General features: G+C 39.1%; 1 long non-coding RNA gene across 1 annotated transcript; it reads left to right on the top strand.

Moving 5' to 3' along the window:
- The first annotated feature begins 2,138 nt into the window (after positions 1 to 2,138).
- LOC146767073 (uncharacterized) lies at positions 2,139 to 20,178 on the top strand. Its single transcript, XR_014956339.1, has 3 exons — positions 2,139 to 11,005; positions 14,794 to 14,889; positions 15,180 to 20,178. It is a non-coding gene; the product is annotated as an uncharacterized LOC146767073 (long non-coding RNA).
- Positions 20,179 to 20,539: the final 361 nt, after the last annotated feature.

Here is a 20,539-nt window from a genome sequence, read left to right as displayed (position 1 = left end):
TTAGAGGACAACTCCACTGTCCTCAGTCAAGATATTAAAGAAGTCAGGGTAGTGCCAACCTGGCTAAAAGGTTAAATTATAGGCTGGCTGCTGGAACAGAAAATCCGAGTTAAATTTTCATGGTAACATCTGCTGTAGTCATTTGTATTTCACTACTGAAGGGACTGCAATAAAAATTATTCTGCCTTCCCATCAGCTGATGTTTGAATTAATAAGGTACTGTCCTCATTTAGATACTATTCTCAGGCTCACATTCTCATGTAATAGGAAAGATGAATCAACTGAGACTGAGTTGATCAAGATGTGGAACAATGCCTGGCTGAAGCAAATGGATACAGCTTCAAAAGGCAGCAGTACTGAAAGGTTTAAATTAGTTGAGCAGTGATTTGAGAATATTTATCTACTGAAAAACATTTATTTTATTTAAATTTAACCTGTACCAGTAAAGAGCTGAGGTCAACACATGTTCCATCTGAAAATTAATTTAATAAATTTTGCTATGTAATGCTGGAATTGGGTCTACTTATGTCACTGGGTCATTTTCCAGCCCAGGAAACCAGTTGGTAGAAGCCTGGTGTAAGGAGATTAGAGAGCATCTCTGCATACTTGTGGCTCTGGAGGGCAGTCTGGTGGGTTTGCATCAGCTTTTCTAGCAGTGGGGTCACATCAGCACTCAAAGTCATTCTCTCACTGACCTGTCAAGGTACGTTCTCTTCTCTGCAGCTTTCAGGCGAAAAGCCCCATTTTGTGACAGAATTACAGCTGTTTTTGAGGCATCTGGCCTTCAATTTCACTTGCCAGGGCTTTCAATAAGATGATGTGGAAATAATCCAAAGTTTGGTTCTTACACACTAAACAGCCAGAGATTCTCTTATAATCTGAAACGCCTTTTGTTTTGCTTTGCTCTTTTGTTTTAAAATTTCACTTGCAGGAGTAGCTTAATCTCTGGTGAAAGTGAAAATAAAGTATAAAACTAGGAAAAATTTGATCTAATTTTTGAGTGATTTTCATTTAGTGAAAATTTTCATGTCTTTTGTGTCCTTTTATGGAAGGTAAAAGTGTTTCAAAAGCTGGTAAGTTTTCTTTGGGTAAGGAAATGCTTTCTCTCTAAGGTTTTGTTCTTGTCATGTATTGTGAGGTAACCAAAGCAAACAGAATAAACAACAAGTAAAGAAAGACTACAGTTTCCAGACTGCTTTGACATATAATGTGAAAACTACATCCCTTTTCTTTTGGTTTCAGTAGGACTTGGTGACTATATTGCAATTTTTAAATGCACAATAGAAATAGAAGTTTGTCATGGATTCTAAATGTTCAGGGGCACTACAGACTGCTGGCAATTTTCTTGTGGAAACAATTGTTTCCTCTTCTGCTTTGCTTCACTTTCATATATATGGCAAGACTATTCTTGGTCCTGATAAGAACCCTTCTCTTTTCCAATGGTGTGAGTCACATGGACTTTACAAGGTCAGTGTGATCTCCCAAAACTTCTCCAGTTCCATTGCAGCAATCATGTCTCCTGGTCAGAACATGATGCCTCCATCAGTCCAATTTGTTGTCCTCAAGGGCTGACCCTGGCCCTGCAAAAAATAAAAAGAATGGACGGAGTCCCAACTTCCCAACTGAATAAAGTAAATCTGGCTTGAAGTTTCTGATACAGTATTTTTAGCAGAATCTGCCATTATTTTGAATTATATCCAATCTTCCAGAAGTTTCAGAAAGTGTCACATTCACACAGTGCAAAGCTACTGCTATGGAACTCCCTGTACAATATAACATGCTTGAGAGAAATACTGATTTTTCACAGAAAAGGAAAAACAGAAAAATAGAAAACATTTTTGTATGGCCTTGGCCTTCTGCAAGAATAGACTAATGTCTTGTCTTGTACTTGTCTGGAAGCCTTTGTGGATCTTTCCTAAAGACCATAATATCAGCTGCAATATGGAAGTACTTAGCAGTTCTCTGTAGATTTAGGTTGCTCTTTCATTTTTATGTAAGTTTTTTTCCCTGTGTGAACTGAGATGCATTCTGGGGCTTTGTGGGATAGTTTAGCCATCTGAAACTGACTTTAACATCACAAAATCAAATGTTTATCTCCCACTTGGGTACTGTTTGTTTTGACATCCTACTTAGGGACTTCTGTGCAAAGGGCAAGGAGAGAGAAAAGACTAAAGAAAACAAATCTAATGAGACTGAATAGTAAAGTACTTGAGCCTTCACCAGGTTCCTCAGGCTGCATGTTTGTGAAGGATTTAAGATAATCTAAGTGGGCAGATGTAGCCCCACCCTGTTCTCAGTTTTAAACCTCCTGGAAGTTTTGGCAACAAATTTTGGGTTTGGACTGCAGGGAAGCCTTCCGTACTACTTCATAAAGCTGACCTGAGAAACAGAAGGTCTCTGGTCAGTTCAGAGATCTGAACCATGACTGCAGAGAACTGGCTGCTTAATTTAAATTAATTTTTTTCTTTGTTAGTATGTGGAATAATTCCATGTCATGTTCTTTATATCTAATGTAACATCAACACTAGTAAAAAAATCTTCAGTTGTATAATTTCCAAACCTGGTTTTCATAAGTTAGCCTTCTAAACTCATAAATGGAAATGTAATCAAGAGGCTATTGTGCTTTTTGGTACAGCAAGGCAGCCATAAATGCCATGCTCATGAGCCCTCAATATAATTCCAACATTAACAAAAGTCATTTGTGTTGAAGTCCCCACTGACAGGTCCAGTTGTTATTATGATGGGTGAAATGTACATTTCAGACCTTTGTGCTGTAGTGCTCTCAGTACCCTGGATACTGCAGCCATAGACCAGGACCCCCCAGAAATCCTCTAATGAGGCAGAAGGGGTGGCAGAGGGTCCTGAGAACAGCTGTGGATGCTGAGACCGTGTTTGATCTCTGCCTGATTCAGGCACCACTCAGCATCTGCTCTCCTCGTGTCACAGGAGACTGCAACATAAAATACTATTGTGGCATGTAAAGGAATGAAACCTTTTGTAAAATTGGGTAAGATGAACTTTAGCACCAAGTTCTGGGACACTTCATTGATCTTTCAACATGGAATTAACAGGGAATATATTTCTTCATGTAGGCATGTCTCTGGAGACTATGGTTGTGGAAGACTAGTTAAATCAATGTAGGACAGGATATAAATCCAGTGATTAATTATTTTTGGATGCTAAATCAATAACTCTGGCTGTGCAGATTAAATTCTTTGCAACACTTCATGCTTTATTTTATAGCATAAAAAGAATGTAAATAAAGAAAAGAAAATTAAAAAGTGAAGCTTCTTTTAAAAGTTTCAGAAGGAAATGTGTGTGTTTTCAAAGCTGGATGTGAAGTACAGGTAATTTATGTTGGCCAAGATAAAAGAATAACAACTGCAAGTTATTTATAAATTTAGCTAAATTTAAAGATGGAAAAATGAATATAATGAAGTTTTAAATCTGTTGATACGTTTTACCACCTGGCATAGCTTCTGCAATTAAACCAATGTCACCTCCTGAACTAAACAGAAATATCAGAAAGAAATGTGAGCAGAGTAGAGGATGGAAAAAATACTTGAGATTTTTTTAATTTAGTACTGAAACCAGCCTTACTAATGGGAGAAAATAACAACCTTCTCCACCCTTTCTGCTTTTTGTGCAAGCCTTTGAGACCACAGCCTCTGCCAAAGTTATCAGTCAGCCTCTGGTCAAGGTTTTACTGAAGACTGGAGAAATAGTGTGCCATAAAAAAAAATAAATAATGTTTTCCACCCAGAAGATTACATATTTCCCACTGCTGCCCACATATGAATATGTGCTTTTTCTCTTCTTGATTCTGTTTCCTTTCTTCCTTCTTTGCATTTTACTAAAGAAAAGAATCTACTGTGAAGAAGAGTGTCTGGCTGTGCTGCTCTGAGCCTGTGGCCAGGAAGGCAGCTCTCCCTGAAATAAGCTGTTAGCGATGTGTGTTTGTCCAGGCAGCTACAGGGATGTTCACCAACCCTTGTTTCTCTTACAGAGACACTTCATGCCGTGGTCTGCAGAATCAGAAGCAGCACATTTATCTTTGTTGTTCCTTCTTCCTCATTCTCTGGGTGTTTGTCTTATTTTGTCTCCAAGAAAACATATTCATACTCATAAGGGAACTCAACAGAAGAAGTTTCTGTTAGCTCATTTTAGGTAATAATGACTTGTAAGAGGGCAATTAAGGCCACCTCCATTATCAACAGAAAGACATTACAGGAGGCAGCATCACAGAAATTTCTCTGTACCTAAATAGAAAAGAAAAAGGAGCTAGTGTTAAAGATTTCCATATTTGTTTAAGTTTTAAATGTTTTAACTGTCTGGGGTTTTGTTAAATTTGTAGGGGATGCCATTTCTCTTGCTTAAATAGAAGGCCAGTAGAAAAAGCATTTGTCACAGACCTAAGCTGACCAAGGTTTCAACTTGGTGTTTAACCTTGCTTAAAGGAAGAAATATTTTATTCACTCAATACTCTATTTTTTTGTTCTACTAAAAGTAGTGCATTAATTGACTCTGCTGGATCACAGTGGGAGTTTAGGGCTTTCACCTTGATTAAGGTGGTTTTGTAGTTTCAGCAAGATGCCTGTGGTTTGGAACATTCCCTAATTGTAAAGTAGAATGCTATCTTCAAAAGAGTAAATTTGCTCCTCTAACTACTGGCACCATGATAAAGTCAGGCCAACATGGCCTCTGAAAGAGATCTAAAGAAGGAATCTGGATGCTCACTCCACCTCCTCCAGCCTCCCTGGGACAGGGAGGGAACCAGAAAAGTAAAAGTAAGAAAGCTCCAGGTTTGAGATAAGAACAGTTTAATAATAATAATAATAATAATAATAATAATAATAATAATAATAATAATAATAATAATAATAATAATACAATAATTTTGATTAAGAAGAAAATAAGAGCAAGAGGGTGAAATAAATTTCAAGAAAAACAAGTGATGCAAATGCAAAACAATTGCTCATTACCAACCAGCTGATACCCAGTCAGTTCTTGAGCATCCATCCCCAGCCAGCTTTTCCCCATGCTGAGCACGCTGCCACATGGTCTGGAACATCCCTCGGGCCAGTTGAGGTCAGCTGTCCTGTGTCCCCTCCCAGCTCCCTGTGCCCCCCCAGCCTCCTCACTGGCAGGGCAGAGAAGCTCACAGGTCCTGTGAGCACTGCTCAGCAACAGCTCAAACATTCCTGGCTTATCAGCATCATTCTCAAAGCCAATCCAAAGCACAGCACTGGACCAGCTACCAGGAAGAAAATTAACTCTATCCCAGCTGAATTAAGGACATTGGGTAATTGCTTTTTTGCCTGAAGTTATCCTCAAGACAAGAAAATTTAAAGAGCAAAGCAGTCATACTGCTGAGCTATATGGTACTATAAGCCAAAAGCCCTCTTTATCACCAGTCTGATAAAACACCAGCAGAGTCTAAAAAATGTTTTGCTAAAGGACATCATCTGTTCCCTGAAATTTGAATAAAACATTAACAGGCCTAGATTTTTAAAATCTTCCTAATAATTCCCATGATTAAAAATCTATTCCAGACATTGTTGCCATCCATGGGAAATTGTCAATGAGCTTCGCCTTGAGGCGCTATAAATAAAAATCATTAACCTTTAGCTAATATACAAATCACAGGTCTAAGAATTATTATAATTTCTGAGACTTGAAGATGAAAGACATGAAATGAAAAAGCTTTCTGCTGATTTTTTACCATTAACACTCCAGCTTTGACATGCTCTTGATAGTCCCTGAATGCTTTCCCTTCCTGTCTCCTTCCTTTGTATTTTGACTTGTTCTCTCATTAAAAAAAAAACACCCTGTAATGATTTCAAATCTATTTCTTCTTTCATTGAACATGTCAGGTTGTGACAGATGTGTGTGTTTCTAACCTGAGCCTTGAGGATGTAGAAATTTCATGCAAATGCCCCTAATTACATGCAGCACATTTGAATAGCAAACTCCTTGGCAAAGCAGTGCTCTCCCATCCCGTTTTTGCCACAGAGGCGTTCAGAGTGGGCGAAATCAAACCTTTTATCTGTACCCAGCAGTGCTGCAGACACTAAATGACCACTGAATTCTGAGGCAGCTCTCTTTGCTCTGAAGGCAGTATGTGATAATTCTATTCTGGCTGCATGTGTCCCCCTATTTCTACTGTATGAAATGCACAGGTTTATGCTTGTGTCAACTTCAGAGTAGTTCTGGTGGCAATGATGTCACTCCTTCATGTCGGCAGGCAAAAACTGCTTTTTTGATCAGGTTGTTGTGTGTAGAAAGGCCATCCAGCACATAGGGAGTTAGAGGTTTCATGGCTACCAAACTCTCATGCCTGACTGTATTTTTCATCCATTAAACTCAGCCTTGGTGCTCCCTGTCAAGTGATAACTTCTTCCATAAAAAACAGAGCCCTTTTTTCTTATTGTGAATTGTGTTCTGGGTCCTTCCCAAGATTGGGAATGAAAACGAGAAAAATATCATTCAAGTTAATCCTTTTTATGGTGGTTTTGTCTGCATCTACCAGATGGATCTTGTTTTTCCAAAGCACAGAGCTAAAATTTGGGAATATGATTGAGTGAATCAGACAAGCTTGATGCAAAGAGCCAAGAAATGTAGAATCAAAATACTTTGGTATGTTTTGCTTGACAAAAAAGTGTTTAAATTTTCACCAATATTTTTTTCATTGAAGAATATTTCATTGAAAATATTCAGAAGAATATTTTGGAATTTAGGAGATTTAGTAGTTTTTTTTCTTTCTGGTAAAGTACCATTTTCTAATTGTCTATAATAAATATCTTTAAAGCACTTTCATATTTTAATTATTCAGATATGATATATCATTGCCAAGTACCTTCAGACACATCTGTGTTACCATGTCTTCTTGGGGCAGAAGTGTGCTTTTGAAGCAAATTCCATTTATCATACTTTTGTTCCTGCAGCAGGGGAATTTTGGGAGATGCAAATGGTTTGGGACCCTGTCTGATGTAAATCTGACATTAAAAAAATGACATAAATTACATAAAACCGAAAATGAGCCCAGTGATATTTGGTCCTAAGCACCAGCCATTTTGCTTTACAGATTCATTGCCAGTGGTGTGAATATAAGCACAGTCATTATTCAGACCAATTAGATTTAATAGTTTACATCCAAACTGCACCAATAATCACCAATGTGAAGTTTTGTCCAGGCTACCCTCATCTTTCAAGTTCACCTAACCTGTCCAGAAGTTTTACAGCTTGCTTTCTCATGAGATTTCCCATGTCTGGGTTCCAGACAGAAATTCCTTCAGAGCTGCCGTGCCTCATTTTTGGTTCTGATTCTGGCTGGAGCCCAGAAATTCATCAGGAATGCAAAATGAGGAGGAAAGCTCCATCAGGATGAAACAATGAATAGAGGTTAAAGCCATTCACACACAGGTTAGGACTGTGTCCTTGCAGATTCCTTTACAGAAGTACAATTACTTCAAGGAGAATTAGGCACAGATCTGGAATATCTATCTTTGCTATGTTCCTTGTTAATTGGAGCACCGTGCTGTAAGTTGCACAGGCTTTTCTTGCTATTAACAGGCACTGCCCATCTCATCTTTGACTCTGCATGTGTGCAGTGTGCTCTATCCCACAGCTTAGAATAAGCACAGGATGTTACTGCTGGATTTTTAAAAGCTCTTTGTAAACTCCATGTGGTTTAAAGAACAGAACAATGAAGCAGAACTAGTGCAGGGTGCACACATGAATATCACAAAAGGACTGAGAAGTGTTTACATTTAGATCATCTTGGCTTGTTTTCTCTTGCCTTCTTGTTTCTCTTTCTCCTTCCATTTGCTTATATTCTCATTTAGTTCATTTAGTTCAGTCCCAGAGGTAAGTGCTTGTGTGCCATCATATGTTCAGCCCCTCGCAGCACAGACAGATGCTTTCAATCCCTGACTGCACCAGGCAGATCCCAAAATTTTACACTCAGGTCTGACATATTAAAACTGCTGTGGTTCAATTCCTCTGTAACATGATGAGAAACACTCACTGCCACCTCTGCAGCACCTGCTCTCACCTGCTGTCTGGAGCAGCTCATCCTGCTATATCAACTAAATTGGGCATCCTGGGACACAAGTCACCCAAGCCTAATGTGTAGCTGAGTGTCTTCCTCTCATCTATCTTGTTAGTGGTTCTGGGCACAGAGGAAGCATTTTCTGGAGATGTATCATTAGTTCATTGCCCATTAATGGCATGCCTTATGTGTAAGTGTCTCTGGACAGTCCCATGTGTTTAATCTGCTTCCTCTATCATTCAAAGATATTATCTCTGGCCCAGGCTTCACTTTGCTGTGGTTACACTCAAGCATAAGAGATTTTCCCATGACCCTTGTTTTGGATTTAAGGCATTGGAAAGACCTCAGCATTTCTAAAATATTGTTACCAAATCAAGTCAGAAAAGCAACCAGAACTACAGATGGGAGGTTGCAGAATAATAGTCTATGTTAGCCAAGCAAACAGGAAACCCTGAAATACACAAACAGTGTTATCAAAATCAGATTAGATGTGATGACTTTTCGTGTAGGGGACTCACGTTCTCTTTAGATTAAGTAGATTTGCATAGGTGTCATAAAAAAATTGAACTAATATATTAGTGTGCTGACAAGTTTATTTAATTTCTCAAAAGCCAAGAAATTGCTTGTTAAGGCCTGCAGAGGACTTTAGACCTCTGATTAGAGGGATGCATGGAAGATATTTTGTTACAGCTACAGCTGTGAGAACAAATGATCTCTGAAACAAAATTATGGGTGTCATGACTTGTCACAACTTGAATCAACAAGGAAACCACTTGGTCTTGTTCTGCCTTAGCTCTTTTTATGCTAAAGGTATTTATGCTTCTTTTATGCTGATTTTATTCAAGTCCCTTAATCTTTTAGTGCTGCCGTAGGTCTGACTTATTTTATGCTGCAAATACCCTAGCAAGTATTTACATTATATTTGAAAAGCCAGAATATTTTAAGACAGAGGGAAGATCAAGAAAATCACATAAATTCTGTAATGATAAATTGGATGTTTTCATCCAATTTGAGATTAGATGTTATCATCCAATTTTTCTTTATTGTTAAAGAAAAAAACAGAAGTACAGGATTTCTCTTACTGGCACCATCAGCTTTTTAAGGCTGAGTCCTTCCAAATAAAGGACTTCAGCAATGGGCAAGCCATCTGTGCAAACAAATCAGGAGAACTTCCCCGTTGCCAAAAAATGTAGGTGGTTAATACAGTTCAAAAATCTAGATAAGCAAATAAAATGATCACTTAAAAAAAAAAAGTCACAGTCAACTAGGAACAACACAATCAGCAAGATTAATTCACCTTTTTATTGTGTATTATCAGGATAGTGGAAGGAATACAGCCAGGTCTTGCCTTTCAGTAGTGTGTTTATAATTTCTAGCTGTCAGGTGCTAATTCCGTAAAATGTGTCAGCTTCATCACTTGAAGCTGTCTGGAATTTGCTGACCATCTTCCTCTGCCGCTGAGGACCTGGAGGATTTAGTCCCTTCTCTTTGCTTTTCTGTCACCTGCTGTACCAACTAAATTGTGATATGTCATGGTAGTTAGGGCTCTCTCCCATAAAACTGCCCATCGAGTGCAGGAAGAACTTGCTTACATAGTTAGTTTGGCATTTCTTTCTTTATGACAGCATTTGGCAAGTTGTCCAAATTGGAATTTGTTCCTGGACACTACAAATGCCCCCTGGATGTTTGTGGAAATGGTGAAAGCGTTGTGGCTCCTTGCACATCTCCATCCCCGCGATCCCTCTGCCCTGCCAGCTGCTGCCTCCAGAGCTTCTCAGAGGAGCCATTCCCCTGGTGCTGTCATCTCCAATGCTCCTTCTGGCTTTGTTTGCAAACTTATCCCGTTTTTGCATGTTCAAATATCAATCCAAATGCTTGTTGGCACAGACAGGCCATTTACCTCATCATTGTAAGACTCCTTCAGTCCCTTCAGGGCTGGTGGTGAAGCAGCAGTGCCCGTGAGTGATGTTTGCGCCAGGACAAGCTCACAGCTCCACGGAGCCTCCCTGGTTTTCCATTTCCCAAGGCAAGAGCTAAGGCTTCTCCCAGAGCAGGGTCACATTTGTCTTCAGGCTACTCTAAAGCAAACAGGAATCTTTTGAGGAGAAAGGAAGGTGCATTCCAGAAGAGGAAAAAAAATCCACTTCAAAATGAAGACAAGCAACAAGCTTTCTGCAAGAACTTTTGGAAAAAACCGAACATTTCTTCCTACTTGAACTCCTGATCTCAACAGGCAGCAATGCTTTAGAAGCATCTTTGCTATACTGTTTAAAGGAAATAATTCAGCAGGAAAATTCTGGCAAAGTGAGACACTGTCTGAAACAGAACATTTTCAGTAGATAATATTAATGGAAAAATCAGAACTCCAGCATTTTCAAGAGTAAAGTTGCATTACAGGAAAACTACAGTAGTCTCTTTTTCTGTCTCCATTTTTTGAAGGCACATGAAAATATCTTTCTAGATCAGATTATTTGCACTCTTCTTGTTTCTTTTCAGACAAAAAAAAATGTTCTCTCTGATATTTTCATGTTTCTTCACAGAACAACACTAATTGGCTTCCATTGCAAGAAAATAATACTCTAGAAGAAAAAATAGTGTCTGTTGTTACATTACATCAATTTTATGCTTCTTAGTTGCATCAGCACAGAGGATGACTGATTCAGTTTTTTGAGGAAGGGTATGGTTTCTACCTAATTTTATTTATTCATTTTTATTACTGAAGGTAGATATGAAATAAATAGAGGGAGTTGAAAATATTTTAGTTGGGGACTGTGCTCCTTTTTATTTCCTTTGCTCTGAAATAAATTTGGTTTATAATCTTTTTTGTCTCTTTCAGGTTTAGTTCACTTTTCTAATCACAAGAAAACGTTTGTGACACAAAAAGGGAACAGGAACGAGACTGAATGGCCCCCACATGTAGACAATGGGAACATAGAAGTTCATGTGTGTAGCAAGGTAAGTTTTTTAAACCTTTTTCTTGAACATTTCAGTGCAGGTTAGCAGAGCAAATGCCACCTAAAAACAGTAGCTGGGAAGGATGGTAACCTACCATTTTGGCTGTGAAACTTCAAATTACTCTTAGAGGAGTTTGTCTTCCCATTTTTGATAGGGGCTGCATCTACCCCACAACGTGCAGTGCTGAAATGCTACTACAGACCCAGAGAGCTCCTGAGCTGTGTCAGCTCAGCCCAGACTCTGCCTGGACTGAGTAGCTTCAATAGGTACCAGAGGATACAATCCTGGCATTCCCAAGAGCTAGAACTTTTTCTATAACCAGTTTATTATTTGGATAAGAAATCATAATTTTTCTACATAACTCTTGGTACATATTTTCTATTTAAACCCTAGGTGGCCAAACAATGGTTTGTGGGCTTGGATCCCCCAGGTCAGCTGTGGCTCTGTTTTAGGATTTTAGCACCCAAAAGGCTTTAAGAGATTCCTTCAGCTACACAATGCTGTCACAGTGGTGTGGGCACAGCAAGGGCCAACTCAGTAGCACAGTCTGAACCTTCAGACTTGAATTACTTTGATTAGGACACACTAAAGTTAATGGGGGTGTATTTCTTACCTTTTGTGAGTCCCTCTGGTAATTCTCATAGCTTCATGTTTTAGGGCTGATTCTTATTCCCAGATTTTTGATACCACTCTCCAAGGATTTTTGGAGAATATCTCTAAATGCAGTCACTCAAAGAGTACCACTCTTTCCAAAAAAAAGGGCAGAGTACTGGACCTTGGATGCTTTTCCAGATACTGTGGATGCCTTTTGTGCCTCTGGCTGCATTCTGCATTAGTCAGCAGACAAATGGGACTCGCCATGCAAGCAAGTGAAGGACCTGCTTTATCCATCCATTGGATCAGCTCAAAACTTCAGTTGTCATAAACTGGAGTGGCTCTGACAACAAAAAGCACCTGCTTTTTTCACATTAGTCTCAGTGAATGTCTTTTGGTTTGCATTAGGTGAATATTTGTCCCTACTTTTGTAGAACTGCCAGCTCCAGAGGAGCTCAAAGATTCCCCAGTTTTTTGTGTTTCCAAGAGCACGCCTGAAAGGAAGTGAAAAAAGAGATCAAGATACTTCTAAAGTGCCCACATATCTAAATGCTCACACAAGTTAATGGCTTATTTTTATTTATGCTCACACAAGTTAATGGCAAATTATGAAATTTGGATCCCATTCTATTTAGCAAACTGATACAGATGTGTCCTTGCAACTGAGAATTGTCACCTGGCTTTTCTAAATGCAAAACTAACCTTAAATCAGTTCTGTTGTGACACAGGAATGCAAAGTCTGTCAAAACAAGGGACTTTCTAAACCACAAGATAGCACTGGTTCATTTAATGTCTGAAAATGATGAAGGTATTTTCAGCAAAGGAAGATGAAAAATTGCAGCCATGTCACCAACTATTCCAATCAGTCACCATTTGTGCTCTAGGGTAGACATTCAGAGGAAGGACATATCCCTGAACTATTCTGGTGTTCACTTCATACCCTAAAGCAAAAAATAAGATAAAATTTTTAATTTTGTCCCAGGTATTATTACTGCCTGTACCTAATAATTTTATCTCTGCTGTGACATTTTCATATCTCATTTTTCTACTAGTAACCTCAGAATAATGCAGTTGATTTTCATGTTCCAGGTATATGGCCATACAGAAGCCTTGTGACCAGCTGAATTATTAGACAGCACACCACAAAAAGCTTGTTCATCATCCCTCTAGAGGAAGAAATTTGCTTTATGACAAAAGCAATTATTAGATTTTATCTTCAGTTCAGTAAAGTATCAGAAATAACATGAAGTGCATTTGTGGCTCTGCTATGCTTAACATTTTATGTAGGGTGAATAAAAGGAAAAAGCTCCAAGCAAACCAGAATTTTGTAATTACATGCACGCAAATTGCCAACATCCTTGAGCATCAGAAGTATTAATGCAGTGAGAAGTTCTCAGCATAATTTCCTTTAAAAACAAAACCTGTATTGAACCTTTGTAATTTTGAAGACAATAGTGAAAATGAAGAGAGATGTAAATCAAATAAGGATCATATGGAATATCCTTGGGAAATCATCTTAATCACTTGGAATAAATCCTCAGGCACACACTGTATGCTGGGTGATTAAGATGAGCAGGAACAATTGCTGTTGATGAAGTGGATCAGAAAATTGTTGTTTCATAGGTTAGTCTGAAAAGGCCAAAAATATAGCTGAAAAAACCCTGTTACAGAACACAAAAATAATACCACTTGCTTTAATACAAAGTTTTGGCAAATTCAATTTAGGTTAAATGAGCAACAGACTACATGAGAGGGAGTTAAATTGGACGGAGTTAAAACAAAACCAAATAAGCAAACAAAAGAAAAATAAAAAACACAAGCCAAAAAACCCAGGCCAACTCTGTAAATTTTTCTGATAGCATTTCACATCAAAGTGTCGTCCTTGGGGTACTGAGTATAGCAGTATCAGCTGGATATTTTATAATGAGCCTAGACAAAGAAGGATAATTAATAGATACTAAAAGGCTAAATGACCTGCATAACTATAAGCAAAATAACATTTTGATTTTTTTTCCTTATCTGAATTGACTACTTTTTTGAAGGTAAACATTGCTCCTGTTTGGGAAAAAAGACATTATTTCTCATGGTTTGCATAAAGGTTTTGAATACAGCATTGTTAATTTTTTAAAAGCCCAATCAAGGCAGTGGAATATGTGGTGGAGAAAGCCATGTGATCTTCTCCCTTGTGGGGTTCCTCATCCATTTTCCTCTGTGCTTTTGTTTCTGTGCAGCTCTGCCAAAGTACACAAATTGGATTTTTCTCTGTGTAAAGCACTGAGAGATCCTTGGATAATTCCTCTCTATACGTACAAGGAAGGTCTAAATGATTCAGGAGCTGAGTCTCACCAGACTCCTGAAGTCCTTTGACACCTTTGCAATATCCTGTTTTCCCCGTGTTCAGTTCCTGACTAGAAGATTTGATTGCTAGCAAAGCTTGCAAGGCTTAATTTCTATTTTGAAAGAATATGTTACCTTTGTGCACAGGTGCTGTCAAGGAGTGGCTAAAGGGCACTCAGGCTGCCCAAACTTGCCTGAGGAGCCCTGTGTTGCTGAGCAGACCTAATATTATATGGAATATCCCTTTGGTCAGTTTGGATCAGCTGTCCTGGCTATGTCCCCTCCCATGATGGGGGGAATGCTGGGGACACAATGCTGATGCTGTGCCAGCACTGCTCAGGAGTAGCTAAAACACTGGTGTGTTATCAACACCTTTCCATCTACTGATAGAAAAGCACAGCTCCAAGGCTGCCTTGGGAAAATCAGCTCATCTCAGTCAGGCCAGATATCCCTGTCATGGGGAGCTGACAGCAAACAGACAAATTGGAAGCATGGAAAAACCTGAGTGCAGAAATGGGCCAGGATGCCAAGGAAGAAAACTCTGTTAGAAGCACTGTTTGCTAGAGAGAGATCCTCAGCAGGAGTAAATGAGAAAAGGGACTGCATTATCAGTGCTTAACAGTAACTTGATATATGGGATGCAACAAGCTTATTCAGAGTATTCAGGTTTTGAGACCATTTACATGACATTTCTACAGCCATACCTAAGCTGTTGAAAGGAGTAGAAATACATGTTCTACCTCACAGTGCTATATGAGCTGGATCTGTTGAGTGAACACTGTTATATTTTTTAACCTTTTTGCTTCCTTCTTTAATTTTCTCTCTGTACATATAACTTTTTTTTTTCTGAATTGCAGGGACAGCAAGGTTATCAGCTGAGGTCAATACCTTAATATACAATGTGCAGCACAGAGGAGAAACATTGCTAGAAATCATCTCCAAGCTACACAAAGGTGAACAAAAGACAAAAAGTTTGGTCCTGCTCATAGTCTGGCAAGGTCATCACCAAAATCCAGTTCAACTAAACTCACTTTTACAAAGAAAATTGAAACAATCAAAGTCTGAAATCCCAGAAGACCTCATTCCTGAGTAAGCCCAAGCTATATGCACAAGGTTGGAATAGGGAGTATTTTAGGTTCCCCACTGTCAGTGTCATTTTCTGTCATTTTTAATGTACACTGCTAATGTAGATCTTCACTTTATGTGTGAGTCAAGCTTTCCAACCATTTTTCTGTTTCACCAGGCTTCCTTAGCAGGAAGACACATTACCCTTGGAGCAAGAGAAAACATATACTGAAGTGAAAGCAGGGCAAAGAAACCTGTGGGTGAAGAGGGAGCGAGGAGAGGAAGGTGATAAATTGAGCTGGACAGCAGCTGGCCTTTGAGAAGGTACAAACTAAATAATTTCCAGTATTTTCTTCCATTTGCAATGCTGAATATTCTGTTCCATTAATCAGTAGCCACTCGGGCAGCAGTAGCAGCAAAAGAAAAAAAAGGAATTAAAAAAAATGTTTAGACCACTACTGTGAGGAATTAATTAGTCTTTGAAGCATAGTAATGAATTAATTTGTTACAAAAAAAACCCCATGAAATAATATAAATATGTTCCCTCATCTCTTTACCCCAGAAGGGTACTAATGTGTGAGTTCTCATTAGTATTCACTTTTGTCAAATAGAAGGGTTATGCACTTTTACCGGATAATGTTTAAATGTCAAAAATGTTTGCATTACTGTCTTAACTTAGTGATGTTTTTTGCAGTCATCTAACCCATTTGTATGTAATGCACAAATGTAGTTTGAAATTGAGGCTATAACAACCTGGGAAATTCCCAAATGCTAAGCCAACACAGTAATAGTCTGTCCCCATGCCTTTGGATCATGCTCATTTCTCACTTGAGGTATCAGACATGGACATATTTAATTAATATCTCTCCTCCCCATTCAAATGCTGGTATGGCAGAAGCATTAAGGAGAAAATAGAAAGGGTCCACAGAGGGAAATGAGTTAAATCATTAGCATCTGTAGATGTAGCCATATATTCCTGACTGCTGAAAATTGCAGCCTCACATAGCTTTGGAGTAGTTGCTTCCCCAGAGGTAATCTTGATACCTGGTTAAATGTTCTAGTTCTCCAGTACAATATTGGATTGAATGTGGAGGTGGTTGCATGATATTCTACAGCCTGTATTGAGAGGAGGTCAAACAAAATCAGAAGTGTTCCTCTGTCCTTAAAATTATGCCTCTCTCTCAGTAGTTTCATCTGTCTATTGGATGTCAAGTAGTATTTTAATTTTCATAATTTATAGTGTGGTAGCACAGTAAGTTTGTGGTGGATTTGCTCAGTTTTAATCTTCAGGAAAGTAGACAGCAATGTCTCTGCTCCAGTGCTCTTCTAGTCTACACCATCATTTGGAGAGAAAAGACAAAGCAATATCTCTATGACAGAGCACATGCAAAGGGAGAAAAGTGGGAAAAGTGGGAGGTTTGGTGGTAGATGACAAGAAAAGAAGAAGATTAATCATCTGTTCATAGTCAGAATCAATTTAATGAGACTGGCGTGAATGACTTCTGAAACATCAGTCTTAACTGATTTCTCTGAACTAAATTCAGATGCCCTCTCTGTTGGGGCAGTGTGACAGCCATGAATATGCTACCACAATTTGTGACACTTGCAAAGGTATCATTATTATGGAAGACCAACACATGATACAGGCAAAAGTCTCTGCCCACTGTTTTTCCATCCTTGGTGGTGCTTGAAGTGCCAGATGATGTTTCAGCAGATTTGCTTCAGTGTGTCTCACTCCCTTCCTCAAGAAAGACACCGTGTTGGAAATACTCCAGGCACAGGGAAACTGATCAAAAAAGAAATCAGATTTTATCACTGGAGATCAGCTGTAGCTCAGGTTGAGTGTGCTGCTATTGTAAGTGGTTTGAGATTTATGCTGGGCAAGAGTGTAAATGGCTGCTCTTTGCTATTTCAAATGACTGCTACCAGTTTTATTATTCCCAGGCAGGTAAGGAAAATGCTGTGAAAAATACCAACATTTCAAACATAGACTGTTCAGATAATGCATATTACTGCCTCAGAGTCCTCTTATTGTCTATCTTTGCAAACAGCTGGCAACAGCTCTTGGTAAATAATATAATCATGGAGAGTGTGAGAGCTGAGGGATCCCCAGAATGCAGAAGAAGGTTTGGTACTCAGTTCCACCACCAGTCCCTCTGGCTTTCCTAATTTCTTGCTCTCTGCTCCAGTTCTTTCTTGGTGAACATAGGATAAAAATTATTTCATCCCTTAGCAAGCAAAACATGTGCTGACTGCAGCTGAATGACACCTCTCCTGCCCTTCCCAGGCCTCTGTGCAGGATGGGCAGCCAAGGACATGCAGTGGCACTACTTTATCTACGTTTCTATTATGTTCAGTTTTAGGTTTCACCTCCTGCTGCAGAGCTTTGGTGGCAGACAGCATATGGTGCTGTAGTATCTCAGAACCCACCTGCTGTACTAGCTGCCTGGCACGACCGCTGCTGCTACTCCTGTCAGACATAGTATTTTCGCCCTTTAAAGTTGGATTGTTTAAAAAAAAATCTGACAGGCTGTCACCCAACAGCTGGTCTTTTCACAAGTGCCAGAAAATCAATCTCCAAAATCATACTTTCTTCCATCAAGGATTTTGTGATAAACTGCTTAAAGCAACAAGATCTGGAAGGGGAGAGGCTACAGCAGCAGGGTGAGCGTGACCATGTTCTGTGCTGCCTCTGCTTTCCATCACTTCACACGTCAGTGGTGACCAATGAAAAGCAAATTCATTAATCCTGCTGCTAGAAAATTAAAATCCCTGTGTTGAAATTGCATATTTACTCACATCTCAACTTGAAATAATCGCAGTGCACGACAGAACTACTGTTGATTACTTTGGCTGATCACATCCTTAATTAGTGTTACGCAAATTTAGTGAGTAATGTTGAGACTCCAGGACAAGGAAGCAGCAAACAGAATGAAGCACAGGGCCAGTCTCCAAGGAGCTTTAGCTCTGTGCAGAAATTCACTGACCCAGGGCAAGTCAGCCACACTGCAGATATGTTTAAATACAATGTGGATATTTATTTACTAAACCACAAGAAGATAATTCCATGTTATGCCCTGGTCTCAACTTCGATGAATGAGAAATCCTAGATAGAGTCATTTCAAACTCTGATAAATATTTATCTGTCAGAAAACAAAAATGAGAGACTTAGACCTTCATCTTCTAATTCATAAATGACTATTGAAATTTAATGTCCACAATTTCAAGTCCCTCAGAAGATTGGTTAACAGAAAGTCCTGAGGATCTCTCTGCTGAAAAACTTGGCTTTTCCTGTAAAAGTGAAAAGTTTCTGCATTTTAAATTCCAGCTTATTTTCTTTTCATGTTTATGACAAGTTTCCAAGCAGAGTGGCTTTGCCTGGAAAAGCCTGTCCTATGGGTAAGGTGACCAGTCAGAGGAAGACAATAACTGCTCCTTCTCTGTCACACAAGGGCCACCTTCAATTTTACATCTGCATGGGGATATGTGAATGCCTGTGCTTTGGACCAGTTTTATCACTGCCACAGAAGGTGTCATCATCACCTGCAGGAGTGACTGCTTCCCTCAGCAAGGTGATGACAGTGTTTCAGTGATTTCTTTTGAGAATGAACGGAGAATTTTGGAAAGCAAAATCGATTTATGCTCTCATGCGTACTCCCGGATTATGAGAGCATTGTTATGAGATCACCCATAAGAGTTAGGAAACAGATCATTAGAGTAATTCACTCGATATGGTTATGCCAAAGTTAATTCACTTTTCAGCCATGTAATAAGATCCCACAGGGTCATTACTTCTTTGCTACATCATCAAAAATAATGACATTATTTTTTCTCAGTTTATGTGGAAATAGACACCGCTTCTTATCATCCCCAGCTGAATGAAACTGAAAACTGCAGCAGTTCCTTTCTTGAAGTTCCAAGGTGAAAAACCATTATTTAAAATGTAAGATTTTATGCATTAGTACAAGGAACTTGGATTGTCTTGCCGTGGCAGTTGAACCTTTTATCACTAGCAGAATGCATAGAAAGATGAAGAGCTGTGAAAAGAAGATTTTTGTATGTTATTTCTGAAAGGAAAAAAAAAAAAATAGGTATTTGTCAGGTTCATCAGTAAAAGAAAAATAGGACCAAAAAATGTGCTAAGACAAAAAATTGTTTGCTATCATATGTAGTATAAATCAGAAACTTTTGCTTATGTACTTGACAAGCACTGTCTTAAAACATGAAGCAAGGCACAGAGACTATAAGTTGCTTGAAGGATCCTGTCCAGGTAAATGTTCCTTCACCCAGGGTAACACTCATTATTTCAGCAGCCATCCTATCACATAATAGGTGATTTTTAAACTTTTTATATCCTTCCCAGTAGCATGCACGGTTCATCTCTTTGAAGATGCCTAAATTACATTAGACCAGTGACTCGCTGATGATTTTTTAACCAGTATGAATCAGCTGATTCATTAGAAATGGAGGAACTATAAACTAAAACTGACTTTTTCAGTTAAGTAAAATGTCTGTCAGAATTTTTCTTTTTTATTACAGCATCTCTTTTTTATACCATTTCACACTGTGCAGGACTGTGTTCAGGAGCCTACAATTCATCCCAGAACTGTATATATAGGTTCTGACACCAATGTTTACACTCCAAGCACTGTCAGGACAGAGAGAGATGATAATAGTGCAGAAAACAAAGAAAACCTTTCAGTCTACTTAATCAGACATGAATGGGGTAAGGGATAAAGACAACTGGAAATACACAGAAAATATGTTTTGTTCAGCAAAGTCACAGCAAGTATGAAGACAAAATCCTGATTTCCTGTATTTATTTGTCCTAAGTATTGTAAGATCTAAATATGGGGATGCTGCTGACAGAAGGTGTCCACTGAAGGAGAATATTATTTATAACAACAGAGGAAATCAGAATTTCCTGAACAAAGAAAGGTGGTTTCACAGCAACCCGGGGGACTGCTTGTTTCTGTGCAGGGTACTCTTTGCAGGGACTCCATACAGACCTCACTGCCCATATAGAAAACTAAGTTCCTGGTCTGGACAGGTGTTATGGTCTTGCATCCACCAACCCAGTTAATGTAGTGCTAGAAGGTGCTCAGGAGGCTGTAAATAGTGTGTCCTGTAAATAGTGTGTCCTGTAAAAAACGTGTCCTGTTGGCTTTTCATGGTGCTGTGAAAAGCCAACATCGAGGGACCAAAAGTGTGCAGCTCCTGAGACACTTCTCTGAGCCAGCAACAGATTTATGGAGCCTCCTTCTTATCCCTTAATTCTGAAGAACAGGTGCTAAAAGTTGTCTTGCTCTGACAGAAATCCAGGGAAAAGCAGCTGAGAGGCAGACCCCTTGGGAAGAAGCCATCACATTTCCAAGCACTGCCCGTGTCCGTGCAGCGCAAGCCAGCGCTTCCGTACTGACAGCATCCGAGCACCCCGGGTTCCTGTGCTAGCAGCAAGGAGACCCTCTGCAAATCCCTTTCTTGTAGGCATCTTTGTGAAAGAGTCACTGTGCAGGAGATGGCAAGTCAGGGAATCTG

This window comes from Lonchura striata, chromosome 6 (assembly GCF_050655825.1).
Source record: "Lonchura striata isolate lonStrDom1 chromosome 6, ASM5065582v1, whole genome shotgun sequence".
In the NCBI taxonomy this organism is placed as follows: Eukaryota; Metazoa; Chordata; class Aves; order Passeriformes; family Estrildidae; genus Lonchura; species Lonchura striata.
Note: the sequence above shows the minus strand (reverse complement) of the source record. Positions and strands in the feature narration are given on the sequence as shown.